This window comes from Cebus imitator, unplaced genomic scaffold (assembly GCF_001604975.1).
Source record: "Cebus imitator isolate Cc_AM_T3 unplaced genomic scaffold, Cebus_imitator-1.0 Scaffold70, whole genome shotgun sequence".
Lineage (NCBI taxonomy): Eukaryota > Metazoa > Chordata > Mammalia > Primates > Cebidae > Cebus > Cebus imitator.
Window position 1 is genome coordinate 7,564,119 of NW_016107385.1, and position 13,460 is coordinate 7,577,578.

At 41.2% G+C, this 13,460-nt stretch overlaps 1 long non-coding RNA gene across 1 annotated transcript in view; it reads right to left on the reverse strand.

Moving 5' to 3' along the window:
- Positions 1 to 9,415, reverse strand: part of LOC108306240 — a 13,780-nt gene extending 4,365 nt beyond the window's left edge. The window contains exons 1-3 of the long non-coding RNA XR_005200773.1: positions 5,784 to 9,415; positions 3,223 to 3,268; positions 1,735 to 1,914 (exon numbers count right to left, since the gene is read on the reverse strand). This is a non-coding gene — a long non-coding RNA (uncharacterized LOC108306240). The remainder of the gene's footprint in view (positions 1 to 1,734; positions 1,915 to 3,222; positions 3,269 to 5,783) is intronic.
- Between the last annotated feature and the right edge of the window lie 4,045 nt (positions 9,416 to 13,460).

Below are 13,460 nucleotides of genomic sequence, written 5' to 3' on the forward strand. Positions count from 1 at the left end.
AAAAAAAAAAAAAAAAAAAAGAGCTGTTAGCAAGTGTGTTACATTAAGTTCTTGCTCCAGCCTTTAAAAGCTATGCAATTACTACACAGGTTGCATACCTGGTGTCAAAATGTCCACAGTTGCCTTACACTTTTCCTTTACCTCAGGACGAACCGAAAAATAAATACTTCCAGGTATATATAGAGAGAACCATGCTACATATTGGCTGTCACCACCTGCAAGCGCGTGACCATAAATCCACACCCCTTCTGCTAGGACAGCTGTTGTACTTTGTCAGAAGTCTACATAAAACATCCCCCTATGTATTGTATTATTGGCCTTCCTGATTTACTGTATATACAGTTTCCAAGTTAAATACCAACAGAAGCACCCGAAAATATATTCTGTTGCAGCCCGTCTGAAAATTGCATTGCCCAAATAAAGTCTGCTCATTTATCACTTACTTCCCAATATCTGAGTGTCATTCTCTGAAATACCCCTACAGCAGTGCCCTGTGAAACGCCAGCCCAGAGAAGGGGAAGTGAAATCACCAGCTTCAAGGCCCAGGCATTTAAAAAGAGAGCATGTTTCAAAAATGAGACTAAGCAATTCACACAGTTGGTATCTGGCTTCCCTTAATGTAATATTGGAATCCTTCCTTTAAATGCACATCTCCTAGCAATAGGAACAGTGATAACAAATTGAATACATAAACCCACATAAGTGGTTCTCCCTAGAATTCATTAGGAAGTGTTCTTGTTTATACAGAATTCCAGTTGATTTCTGTGAGGGATCCAGGAGCATAGATTTCTACTCAGTGACAATCCACCGGAACACACAAATCCAGACATAAAACTGATTCCTATGTGATAGTTCAGATGTGTGTCCCCTCCCAAATCCCATGTTGAATTGTAATCCCCAGTGTTGGAGGTGGGACCCGGTGGACGGTAACTGGATTTTGGGGTGGTTTTCTCATGAATGGCTTAGCACCATCTTCCCTGGTGCTGTCCTTGTGACAGTGAGTGAATTCCTGTGAGTTCTGGTAGTTTAAAAGTGTGTGGCACCTCCCCACTTCTCTCTCTTGCTGCTCCAGCTATGTGACACGCTGGCTTCCCCTCTACCTTCATCGTGATTCTAAGTTTCCTGAGGCCTCCCCAGAAGCTGAGCAGATGCCAGCATCATGCTTCCTGTACAGCCTGCTGAACAATGAGTCAATTAAACCTCTTTTTAAAATATATTACCCTCTCTCAGGTATTTCTTTATAGCAATGCAAAACAGACTAACATACCATGTTACAGGTTAGCAATATGAGAATAGAAAGGGTATAGCAGACATGTACTTATTTCATAGACTAATCTAGGCTTGAATATCAGCTTTACAACAACTAGACAGACATTTTTGAGCCCCTTATCCTTCATCTACAAAATGAGGTCAAAGCCAATACAGGACAAGGTTGACTGGGAATTCAACCTCCATCCCCTCCTTTCCAACAGAACCCTAATTTTGTTTAGGTAACCAATCATCCACGGCTGGCTTCATGGACAAGCGACAGGGCCTCTTGCTCAGAAGGGCCCTATGCTTGGGGAAATGCTCTGCTGTCACCATCTTGAAATTCTTAATAATTTTATCTTAAACTTCTGGTTTGGAAGTAAAGTCTGATGAGACAACACAGCATGCAGTGAGCAGAGAAGATAAACATGAAATGCACATCTGGTATCTTAGCCAGCCCAGGTGTTAGCTCCGTAACATACTTACCTTCTACTTGCTTTCACTCTTGCTGCACTGCCATGCACTGTGGCTTCACTGGAATTCGATGATCATGTTCTGTATCAACATGTCTGCGATTGAGGAGGCAGCAGTACTGACAGCCCTGGGTGGCTACGTTTTCCATTCCAATCATAACTTGCTTGGACACAGAAAGAAGGCAGTGGCATTCTAAGAAACACAAATGATCAAGGGAACTTGTCATAGCCTTTCCCACTCATGTTACATTTTTTGTGTTACTCAAACACTTACGCTGAAAATGACGAAAGGGAAAGATAGGGCAACCTATGGTTCTTTTATTTTTTTTTTCAGGCCCTTCTTTATTCACAACGAGTAGGAATGTAGAGTGTTAGCAGAATGTGCACATAGCAAGAAATGAAACAAAAATGGTTGAATTAGTTTTGTGCAGTATGTCCCTGTTTGGTAAGAATAAAATATTTGTGCATGTATGAGCTACAAACTATGAATTATTTTATTTCACAGATTCACATAGGAATTAAATTCCCTTATATATGTCAAACACAACCCTGGCTCCAAGCATGGGAATGATAGCACCAGGGGTAATTTTATCCTGCTTGCTGGTGATTGGTCCAGGACAAGCATGTCACTCAATCAGACCAATGAGAAGCTTGCTAAGGACTCCTGAGAAAGGTCTGTCTTCTGCTTCCAGAACTGACTTTGTTTATTGCATCTTTCTGCAAAGTGAGGAAGAAGCCAACATGCAGAAAAGGGTCGAGTCACAAATTCATTGGGAAAAAAAAAACTTATTAAAAGAATTTGTGGAAAAATAGAACTAAAGTTTCCAGACCAAGCAACCTAAGCATCGGTCCCCTGCTGTGACTTCCAGGAATGCGAACCAACTATTTCATTGTTGCTAAATCCTGCTTAAGATGGATTTCCTGTAACTTCATGCTGAAAGCATATTGACGAATGTTTGTTGCCTAAGTGAATGAATGTGTACAGCATTGTAATCCTGGCACTGGACTGGCCATGAAAAACTTCATGGGTCTTAAAGAGGAGTCAATCTGACAGCTGAAGAACAAGGAAGAAGGCAGTGCAGGAAGGAAGGGGCATCCTGGTGTGTGCAGGGGTGAGAGGCTGACAGACATTAGGGATCAGAAAGGGACATGGTCTGGAGATGCAAATGGTTCATGCAGGGAGAGCAAGGACCACGGAGTGGCTGCCCTGGACTTTCAAGGGTCTGGTATTTTCTCAAGGTGGTGCGGTTAGTTGCAGGTGAACCCTATGCTATGCTTAGAAGTGCTTGCAGTGGTAAAGAAATCTGGAGCCACACAGCCATGATAAGATCTTAGGAGCTACCTCCTCATTTATACAAAGGTATTTTACTGAGATATTAGTAGCTCAGTTTGAGTTTGAGACCGAGCCCTGCCCCTCATTCATGGTGTAACCTAAGTAAGTTACTTTATCGTTCTGTGTCTTGGGTCCCCGAAAAAGAAAACGAAGAAGGTATGTACTTACCCCCTCCTTTTCCAAGAGGCTGGTGAGGCCATCCAGCGTTTGGCACCTGGCAGGAGTTGCATGGATGTTGGTTATTATCCTTTGATGGCCTTACATGGTTCCTTGCAGGGGGAAATTGTTTTTCTTACTTGGGAATCCACCATCCCTACACTTTCCCTCATCTTTTAATGTCTGGAGACTGCTGCCTGCAATTGTAAACCACTCTTTCACCCTTCCTGATGCCCACATTACATGTAGCTTATTTTTGCCTTCCTGATATTCAAGCAGAAGGAGGATGATGAAGAGGCTCTTGGGACCAAAGTTAACACCAGTCAGTCAGCCTCTCTGACTATCCCCAACAGAGACTGGAGGGGCTCGATTCTACAACTTAGAGTTTGAAGAGGAAAAGCTAAAATCCACATAAGGAAAAATCTGTGGCTGATTTCAGCTTCTTTAAACAAATTTTTCAAGTAAATAAAGCATATTTTTATAATTTTCAACATATTATAGAATACTGTTCATCTTGGTGATCTGTTTCCCCAGGCCATACTTGACAACATTTGGTATTACCTCCCACAGACCCTTGCACTTCCTTGGAATCAGATATGATCCTAATAGGGACAGCACATTTTCTTTAGTTTATTTATTCATATTCATTTAATGCCTATTGCACGCCAGGTACCATTTGGTGAGCTGCCTTACACAGTTATCTGCATTCTATATATTATGCATGATATAATGGATGAGCTTACACATATGTACTTCTGCAATTCAAATAGCTCAAGTAAACTACAGAGGGAATATGCAATTTAAGCCACAAACTACTCTTAAAAACTTTGCTTCAAAACTCCCACCAAGAATTGGATAGTTTGTAATTCCACTGATTTCTGGTCTCTGGATTAGTCTAATCTTTCTGAAGTGGATATAGAAATGTAATTCCATTCAGCACATCGTTACCACCAATATTTACAGCTTGCCCTTAAAAAGTAAATGAACTGGAGAAACTAGAGAAATTGTAAACCACCAAGACCCCAAATTTCCATGAATCTTTATATTAATGTGATAAAAGACATAAAAGTTCTTGGCTGTGGTTTAATGTTAGAAGATGATTCAGATGCAGAGCATCTGACAAAAATTTTAAAAATTCTTTTTTAATGAATATGCAGATTAAGCAAGCTCAGTACATAAGAACAAAATCACATATGTTATCAATTATTCGAAACACACAGCACAAACAGCCAATAAACACAGGTAGAACCCCTCAGTGTTGTTGGTAAGATTACGGGGGTGGGGAGAGATTGCTTAGAGCTGTTATGTTAATTAAGGAATAAAATGGCTCCATCTGCTTACTCCGTCCCTTTGTTGAGCTACCAGTGCCTTTTGCTGTTTGGTTCTAAGTTGACAGTGAGCTAGGGAGCCGATGCCTAAGTCCCTGGCCTCAGCTGGTTTCCACATTGAACTTGGAGAGGAAGGTCTGGCAGGCTGAGTCACAGACTCTCTCCATCACTCTTAGAATGAGATGGGGGGAATGGCATGGCAGGATTGCCTCCCCCACGCAGATGTAGCTGTGGTTGTGGGTAAAAATCTGTGGGGTCATCTTGCTTTACTTGTCCACATAATTTGCATGTAGCACTAACCCCATGTAGTACACAATGTAGCCACCAATAGTCAACTTTGGGTGCAAGATCCTATAAGAGTGGAGTTTGGGGTTTTTATTTGGTGTCTTTCTTAGAGGCCAAATCAGAGACACTTTCTGCTAACTGCTGAGACCTACGTTAGAACACACATTGGATATATTTTATAAAAAACGGGGGGCTTCTCATGCCTCCCGCCTTTACACATGAGCAAGTGACCCTCTGTAGCTTCCTCTATCAGCTCATGTTCCCTAATTACGGTAAAAATCATTCTATCCGAGCTGAAGGTAAGAATAAGAGTAGGGTAAATTTTAAATACATTACGTTCATGACCATGCTTAAAGCCATTAGTATGTATCAAAAGTCTTTAATAAACATCCCATTGCTTTAAAAAGACAGCGAAAATCATACTATCCTCTCTTTTGTTTTTTCTATTCTCTTTTCTGGAGGCACTAAGGAGCAGTGACATATCAAGAAGGTAGTTAAATTTCAAGAGGAAAAATTCATTGAGCACCTGTCATGCGGTGCACATAGTCCTTTATGCACAGAGTGCCCCATTGCCTCCGTCAGAGTCCACAAACCTCCCCTTGCTCTCAACTGGAGGCCAGGAGAATTATTGTTCTTTCTAGCCCTGTGATGAGACGAATTGGTTATCCCATTCTTGAATTCTTTCACCACCCTTCCCCGACACCACGTCCACCCCTACGCGAAGCAATCCTTGAAAAAAGTGGCACATAACTGCAAGCCTTATCCCACACAGGAACCAAGGACAACAGCCATTGACCATTAAGTGGTTCTCTAAAGAGACAGCAGGGCTCAGGGGCAGGGAAGTGTCAAGTGGTGGGGCCTGTTTTATCAGAAGAAAAAGACCAAAGTCATGACAACGGAATAAATATTCTTTGCGATGAACCCTGGGTAGTGAATCTAAGAAAAAATATGAAGGCTTACCTCAACTGCAGCATTCTTAGGAGTGGAGAATGGTCTGAAATTGGGGTGCCCCAATTTATCAAATTCTTTGGACCCATCATTATCTTCCTCCAGAGTTTACCACACTCAAGAAGAGGAAAATATCCGCAGACTGGTTGAAGTGCTGAGGCATTACTCAAATTGCAAGGCAGAGGAAAGTGATGAGGATACTCTTCTCTTCTCTGGGAGAGGCGTGGAGCTTCCTGAGGGAAGGGACGAGGCTGTTTGTGAGGCATCAAGGGTAGGGGAGGTGCTAGGAGCCAGTGAGCAGAGACGGATGGTGGGACATAGCCCAGGAAAACAGGTGTCATAGGTATCTGTATTTAGTTGGTTCTTCCTATTTAGGCTGCAGGAGGACAGCTAAGTGGATTGCTATTGTTGGTTGTTTCAACTTTTACTTCTTCCAGACTCTAATTTCCCTCACAGAATCGCCTGATCTTTCAATAAAAAGCCCTTCCTACTATGCCATCTACACTGTCCATAATGTGCGTGTCCATTCCAAACCATTTTTGGGTGAAAGGTATTTAAACAGATGCCAGTGGCTCTGGAGAGCACCAGAAATACACGTGAGAAGCTCAAGACAGTGTGAGGCAACTTCTTTATTGCTTCTGTAGGTTAGTGAAGATTCCCCTCATGATGATACACATAATCTAAGTTATATTCACCTTAACCACCAAGTAAGATTGCAACCCAAGATGCTGTGAAATTCTTCTTCCTGCATTTATTTGAAACAGAAATCTCTTTAAAATCATCCAAATGTAATGGTGAGAGGGCATGTGGAACACTTGAATCCAGGGCACACAGCAGAGGTAGTCAAGAGTATGCTAAACAGTGTGACGTGGGTCACGGAAGCTCAGCATGCTGAGGGGCCCACGATGCTGAAGCCTTCCTTCTGTATTGGGAATCATCGTAAAAATGCAAACAATGATGGTGAAACTCATTGATTGGTTACAAAGTGGTTACTGTTCGAAATGCTGTCCATGTAATAACTCATTTAACAAGCAAATTTTTTGCAAATCAAGTGCAAAGAGAATAGAAGAGTTCTATGCATTGTCCCTAATTTCCCTTGCAAGGCATACTAAACATTCAAATGAGCTTCTTCCTTGGTATAATTTATTATTTACTAATCATTGATGGCATCCTGAGACAACCAGAAAGAGCCAGCCTCAGACCCCAATGTAACAAGGCCAACTCTACCAGATTCTACTAATAATGAGGTTCCCATCCCATGTTCCCAGGATCACAGCCTATTGCAGAAGTGAGTACCAGTCTCTCAGTGGTATAGATTTGAAATAGGTTGAAATAATGTTCTGTTGTTTGAGCAACATAAATTGAAGCCGTATTGCTAAATAAGCTATCTTTTAATCAAAACCAATTTACCTACCTTTTTCTGTTTACAATTCATTAACTTTAAAAACATAGTATTATACAAAACATAGAAGTCATTAATTAAAATCCCTACAATCAAATTAGGCTCTGTAGGTCTGGGACATTTAGAAGATGACATATAGGGGTTGCCATAGTAACTCATCAAGTCGTAATTCTGTACCTTTCTGAGTGAAAGCCTAGAGAAGACAAGTAATTTGGGGAGACTAGCACCAGAAATTAAGTTCATCTGTGACTTAAGCTCTCTGTGATTTTGTTTACCAGCTACTCACCATGTGAATGAAAAACAGTAAAAAGACAGAAAAGATTCACATTTCAAGGCTCCCTACAATTGCCAATTCCATTCTATAGCTGTTTCTCAGCACAGGAAGACATGGGACTAGAAGGCTGAGCGATGACACTGTCATCAAACAGTGAGCTCCAAGGAGAAGTGTAATTGTTGCATCTCAATGGCAGGAGGCAGGTGGTTCCCCAGGGGAAGGGCTCTGTTTAATCCTTAGGTTAGAGCCCAGCTTCAGCTCAGCGTCACAGGTCAGTTACCACCCTCCGGACTGCACCATACACCAGCGTAGACTCCCTCCTCAGCACCTCTGTACATTCAGAGGTCCCGTATGACACGCTGAGAACTCATACCCTTCCAGGGCTGCTGGAGATCGTATGGCTGACCACCAACTTAGATTTTATCTCATTTGTCAACCAAGACACGATTGTTGAAAACTTTTTAGGCTTTTTGTGTAACTCTTTGCTTTCTCTCTCACCTTATTTAGACGGCATTGGATCCAGGTTCTCCAAGACTGTCTTCCCCGCTCTCACACCAGGCCTGGTTTCTCTGTTTAAAATACTTGCATGAAAACTGACAGATTATAAAATCTTCTTCCTAAGCAGATAAGTTGCCTGATGTGGTCAGGAAATGTGAACAACCGTAATAATCATGAGGACATTATTAATGGCAGGGATCTATGTCACTTAGCTTTTAAAATTCCAGAAGATGAGGAACAATAGAATCAATTGTGTGACTGTTATCAAGGGTGCTGTGTTAGGTTATTTTCAGTGGAGGCAACTTCTCCCCTGCCTGGGAACGTTGGTGGTTGGGGGTCTTATGCAAAGTCAGTGCTGACTGAATTGTGACAAAGTGAGGGCCAGAGAAGGGTTCTCTTTTTAAATGATGTGTAAGTGTGATGAATATGATTAGAATGTAGATACAGATAACACATTAGCAAAGTAAATAATTAAGTAAATAATTTTTTACTTAGCGAGACAATTCCAGTGTTTATTGGAGTTTCACCGGATTCTAGTTGATTTGTTAGTAATTTACTTAACTTTCTAACTTTGCACTGGAAAGCTATTTATGAGGCAACTAATGAGGCCTGGATAGGGTCCTCAGTGCTACATTAACTGGCCACACCTGAACTAAAGGGTTCTACCTGGGGGCAGTCTACTTTTCAACACAAACAACAGCTACATGTTGATAAGCCACAGTGGTAACAAAAGGGGTTAGATTCTGTAAATGGCATATGTTGCCTGCTACAAGAAGGCATGAAAACGTGCCTTTTCATGCCAGGCACCTTCCCTGATAATGGCTCACTTTCCATCTTAGATTTTACAAAATTACCTCTAGTCCCCTCAGACCACATTCATCAGAGGAAAGCCTTCACTGAAATTGGCTTGCTATAGAAAGTGTTTATGGCCACAGAATATTGTGAATGTATTTAATGTCACTGAATTCCATACTTAAAAAAAGCAGTAATGATAAACCTCATGTTATGTATACTTATAAGCGATTATCCAAGGTTTTTTATGAGTGATCTGGTGGAGGGTGTTAGGCTGTTCTCGCATTGCTATAAAGAAAATACCTGAGACTGCGTAATTTATAAAGAAAAGAGGTTTAATTGGCTTGCAGTTCTGCAGGTTATACAGGAAGCATGACACTGGCATCTGCTCGGATTCTGGGGAATCCTCAGGAAACTTACAATCATGGAAGAAGGTGAAGAGGGAGCAGGCATGTCATATGGTCAGAAAAGGAGCAAGAGAGGGAAGGCAGAGGTACCACACACCTAAACAATCACGTCACTTGAGGATTCACTCACTACTGAAGGACAGCACCAGGAGGATGGTGCTAAATAATTCATAAAAAACCCACCCCCATGATCCAATCACCTCCCACCAGGCCCCACCTCCAACACTGGGGATTACAATTCAACATAAGATTTGAGCAGAGGAACACACATCCAAACTCTCCCAGGCTGCTAGGGAGGGGAAGTGGGAAAGAAGGATAAGAAAGCACTGGAAGGGAAGATAGAGGGGAGGAGGAAGGGATAAAGAGAGGAGAGACATAGGGGGAGCAAAGGAGGGAGGGAGAGAGAGAAAAAAAGAGACTGACTGATGAGAATGAGTTTCAGAGTATAGCGGAAGTTTTTTAGGTAGACAAAAATGTGAGGTGTGGCAGTAGACATTTGTGGTGCTTGGCTGCCTAGCATCTGAACACCCTTTCCACTCTGGAGGAATCTCAAGATGAAGCTGAGGGTGGCATTTGAAGAATAAACCAACTCAGGCATATCTAAGAGAATACATATACCTAGGATTCTACATCTTGAGGGAGGGACTAAAATGCAGGTCAAGCCAACTGTGGACAGCTCTGTTGTGTCATTTCCTCTGGTTCTTGCCCATTTTCCTGTTTTTTTGTTTTTTGTTTTTTTTTTTTTTTCCCAGCCCTTATGTTAATTCTGCCATAAAATCCTTCTGGTAACTTTTTTTCCACCTAAGTTACTCTATGTTAGTTTCTGTGGTTTGCAATGTTAATACAAACAGAAAACAAATAATTACTCCCACACTGTTGAATAATACTTGAAATCAAGGTCAAAATAAAAATTCAACTTTTTAAAAAAACAAAATGAGAATCTTAACTGAACTGTTAGCAACAAATCTTCCTTTGTTGTGGAAAAACCAGTTGACCTTTCCCATTTTCAGTCAATCAGGGGCTTGAATAATAAGAAAATACTTTTCTATTCTATCGGAAAATACTTTTCTATTCTATCACAAAATCCAAATTCCCTGGAATATCAGAAGGACTGATTTCATGATCCTATCCGCTCTCTCTTTTTGTTATGCCTTCTTCAAAGGTTGCAGTAGGAATTCCCAAAGGGGCTGTCTTTTCCCTAAGAGTCTTACTAACGAGATACCAGAAGCAGGGGCATTAGCTAGTGGACCCTGGGCTATTCCACCAGAGTGAGACAAAAAAGGGCTGAGTAGGACCCAGGCTCCAAACCACAAAGCCCCATGCTGAGAAGCAACCTGGTTCCCACTTGGGAGGGCAGGTGATGGGATGATTCTCTCCTAGCAGAAAGTCTTCATCTCTTTCTTTGAATTTATCAACCTTGATACTCAAGACAGTTGAAGAAATTGTGGAGCCCTGATATGGTTTGGCTGTGTCCCCACTCAAATCTCATCTTGAATTCCCACATGTTGTGGGAGGGACTGGAGGGAGGTAACCAAATCATGGGGGCAGGTCTTTTCTGTGCTGTTCTCATGGCAGTGAATAAGTCTCAAGAGATCTGATGGCTTTCTAAGACAGAGTTTCCCTGCACAAGCTCTCTCTTTGCCTACTGCCATCCATGTAAGACATGACTTGCTCCTCCTTGCCTTCCACCATGATTGTGGGGCTTCCCCAGCCATGTGGAACTGTAAGTCCATTAAACCTCTTTTTCCCCCCAGTCTTGGGTATGTCTTTATCAGCTGCATGAAAATGGACTAATACGAGCCCAGAAGCACCAAAACCCAATGTCTATGTAGCAGCAGCTCTGGCTATGGATTGACCAATGGGGTATTTCTTTTGACTTCTTCTTCATCCCCTCTCCTTTTTCCCTGATGATTTGCCAGCATGTTTCAGAAATGGGCTGTACACCAAACCTTATTTACATCCTAACTCTAAGACAAACTATGCTTTTTAAAAAGCTGTATCATCTCTAAGGATGATTAAAAAAAATTTTTTTTAATTATACTTTAAGTTCTAGGGTACATGTGCAGATCTTGCAGGATTGTTACATAGGTATACACATGGGCGTGGTGGTTTGCTGCCTCCATCCCCCTGTCACCTACATTAGGTATGTCTCCTAGGATGATTTCAACCAAAAGGCTGAAATTAGAATCCCAGAAGCCAGTATTGAAATTATTTGGGGTGGGTTTGTTTTATCCTAAATGATGGGCATTGACTTCCCTTCTTCCCTAGATATGCACACACCCCCATTAGGATAAGAACCCACTTTTCAATGAAGTGACCAGGGCAATGTGCAGCAGGTGTTTTTTCAGGATGAACAGTTCCTGAGGGAAATTTGCACCCAGCATTGCCTGCTCCACATCTGCATGGTATCTACTGGGCACCATGCAGGTGGAAACCAGAATCCAGGTCCAACCTGGCTCTACCCCTCAGCACCAGGCTGCTTGACAGCACCCCAGTTTGCACCTGCACTTGGAGAATTGTAAGGATTGGAGAGAAAACAGGGTGAGAGCATGTTGGGCAATGCAAAGCACTCTAGAAACATCATTTGCCAGTGTCATGAGTTTTAGCTGTATGGGGTGTGAGTGCTAATGCTCTCAAAGGACAGGCTCTGGAAAAGAAATGGGGCTGAAGTTAAACAGTGACAAGTACATTATGCTTTGCTTTAGTTAAAAAAAAAAGCTCTTTTTTCTCTTGCTATAGAAAAGAAAAGGGAAAATTGAGACCGTAAGTGACTTAAAGGTGAGTTGGTTCCTCTTTGAGAAGTTCGAAAATTGTGTACGGAGGTAGAAATCATCATAACTTTGTTAACAGAGGTGTCCATTTTCTTTCCAAGAGGTATTAGGAGCACTGGTGTTTTTATATTTGATTTCCTTGCCTTTCCTCTCTGCCAATTCTGATTCTTCTAATGGAGAAAATACATGGTTATCCGAGAGAAAGAGGGAAAAAAAGACAATGTTACTAAGGAACAGGCTATTACTAAGCCAAGGTTATGATACTGGAGAGAAGTCACATTTAGGAAAATATATAGAGATGTCTGACCCAAGTGAAAAAGATAAGTAAACAGGTTCTGTTATGGACTTGGCACTATCTTTTGTAGAGATGGCACACTATTTTCAATTGCAATTGCATGAGTTTTTCAGAAAACAAATAGCAGTTAAAATAATTACATTAATGCCTACATAGACATGTTTGTGTTGTTTGATATTCTTGAAATATTTTAAGTCCTTTGCATAATCAGATTAAGTAACAGGAACACAAAACTCCATAGCTAAAGGCCAATGTGATCCCAGGAGAGACCAGCAATGGCAAATAAATGAATTCTTGAGTAAACCAGAGAGAAAGGAGTTAAGACTTTGATCTAAGACTTGCTATTTTCAAACCATCTTCAAGTTAAATTACAGAGATACCTGGTGAAGTGAATCACTGGACACCAGGGTTCACATGGCACCCTGTTCATTCTTCCTAAGACCCCATTGAAGGAGGCACATTGTGTGAGTGTCGCGAGACGTGATGCCCCATTTTGAAACAGTTTACCAATTTCCCCCTCTTTATGACCTTGGGTAAATGACTTCAGCAATTTTGAGCAGGGTGCTGCCTTTCCTACACTATAAAAATGGCTATTATGCCTATCGATCACACAGAGGTGCCACAAGGCTTAATTTATTAGTTAATGTTTGTGTTACACTCCGCAGCTCTTACATGGAAGGTGTTATAGAAATGCAAAGCAGCAATATATTACCTAAACATCTGCCTCCTCAAATAGCTCTCTAGAAAGTTTTCATTGCTTCAGCACAAATGATTTCCCCCAAAATGGATAATTTTGTCCAGGTCTTTCTCGGCCCATAAATTGATTCTCTCTCCTTTCACGGTATAGAGGCTCTGTGCAGAGCACACTTTCCATCTTGTCCCTGAAATGATCACTGTAGCCTTGTGTGTACATTGCAATTACTGACAGTTTCCTTTTCCTCATCACATTTTCCTGCTTCATTCTTTACTCCAAAACACTATTGTAATTTAACTCTTCTCTATATACTTAATTTCATACTTGGACATGTTATGTCTCACCCAAGAGCATGGGATTTTACAATTAGGCACTAAAAACAAATCACTTAAGAAGTTTTTTGAAAATAAAATAAGAAAATGCAAAATAAAAAGCCCAAGTTTGAACATGTTTTGATGAGATGAAATTAACTGCTAAATTGCTAAGGATTATATTGCAGATTATTTCTGGTAATGTGAATATTATCCATAATTTTCTGCCCTTATTTATTAGTTGT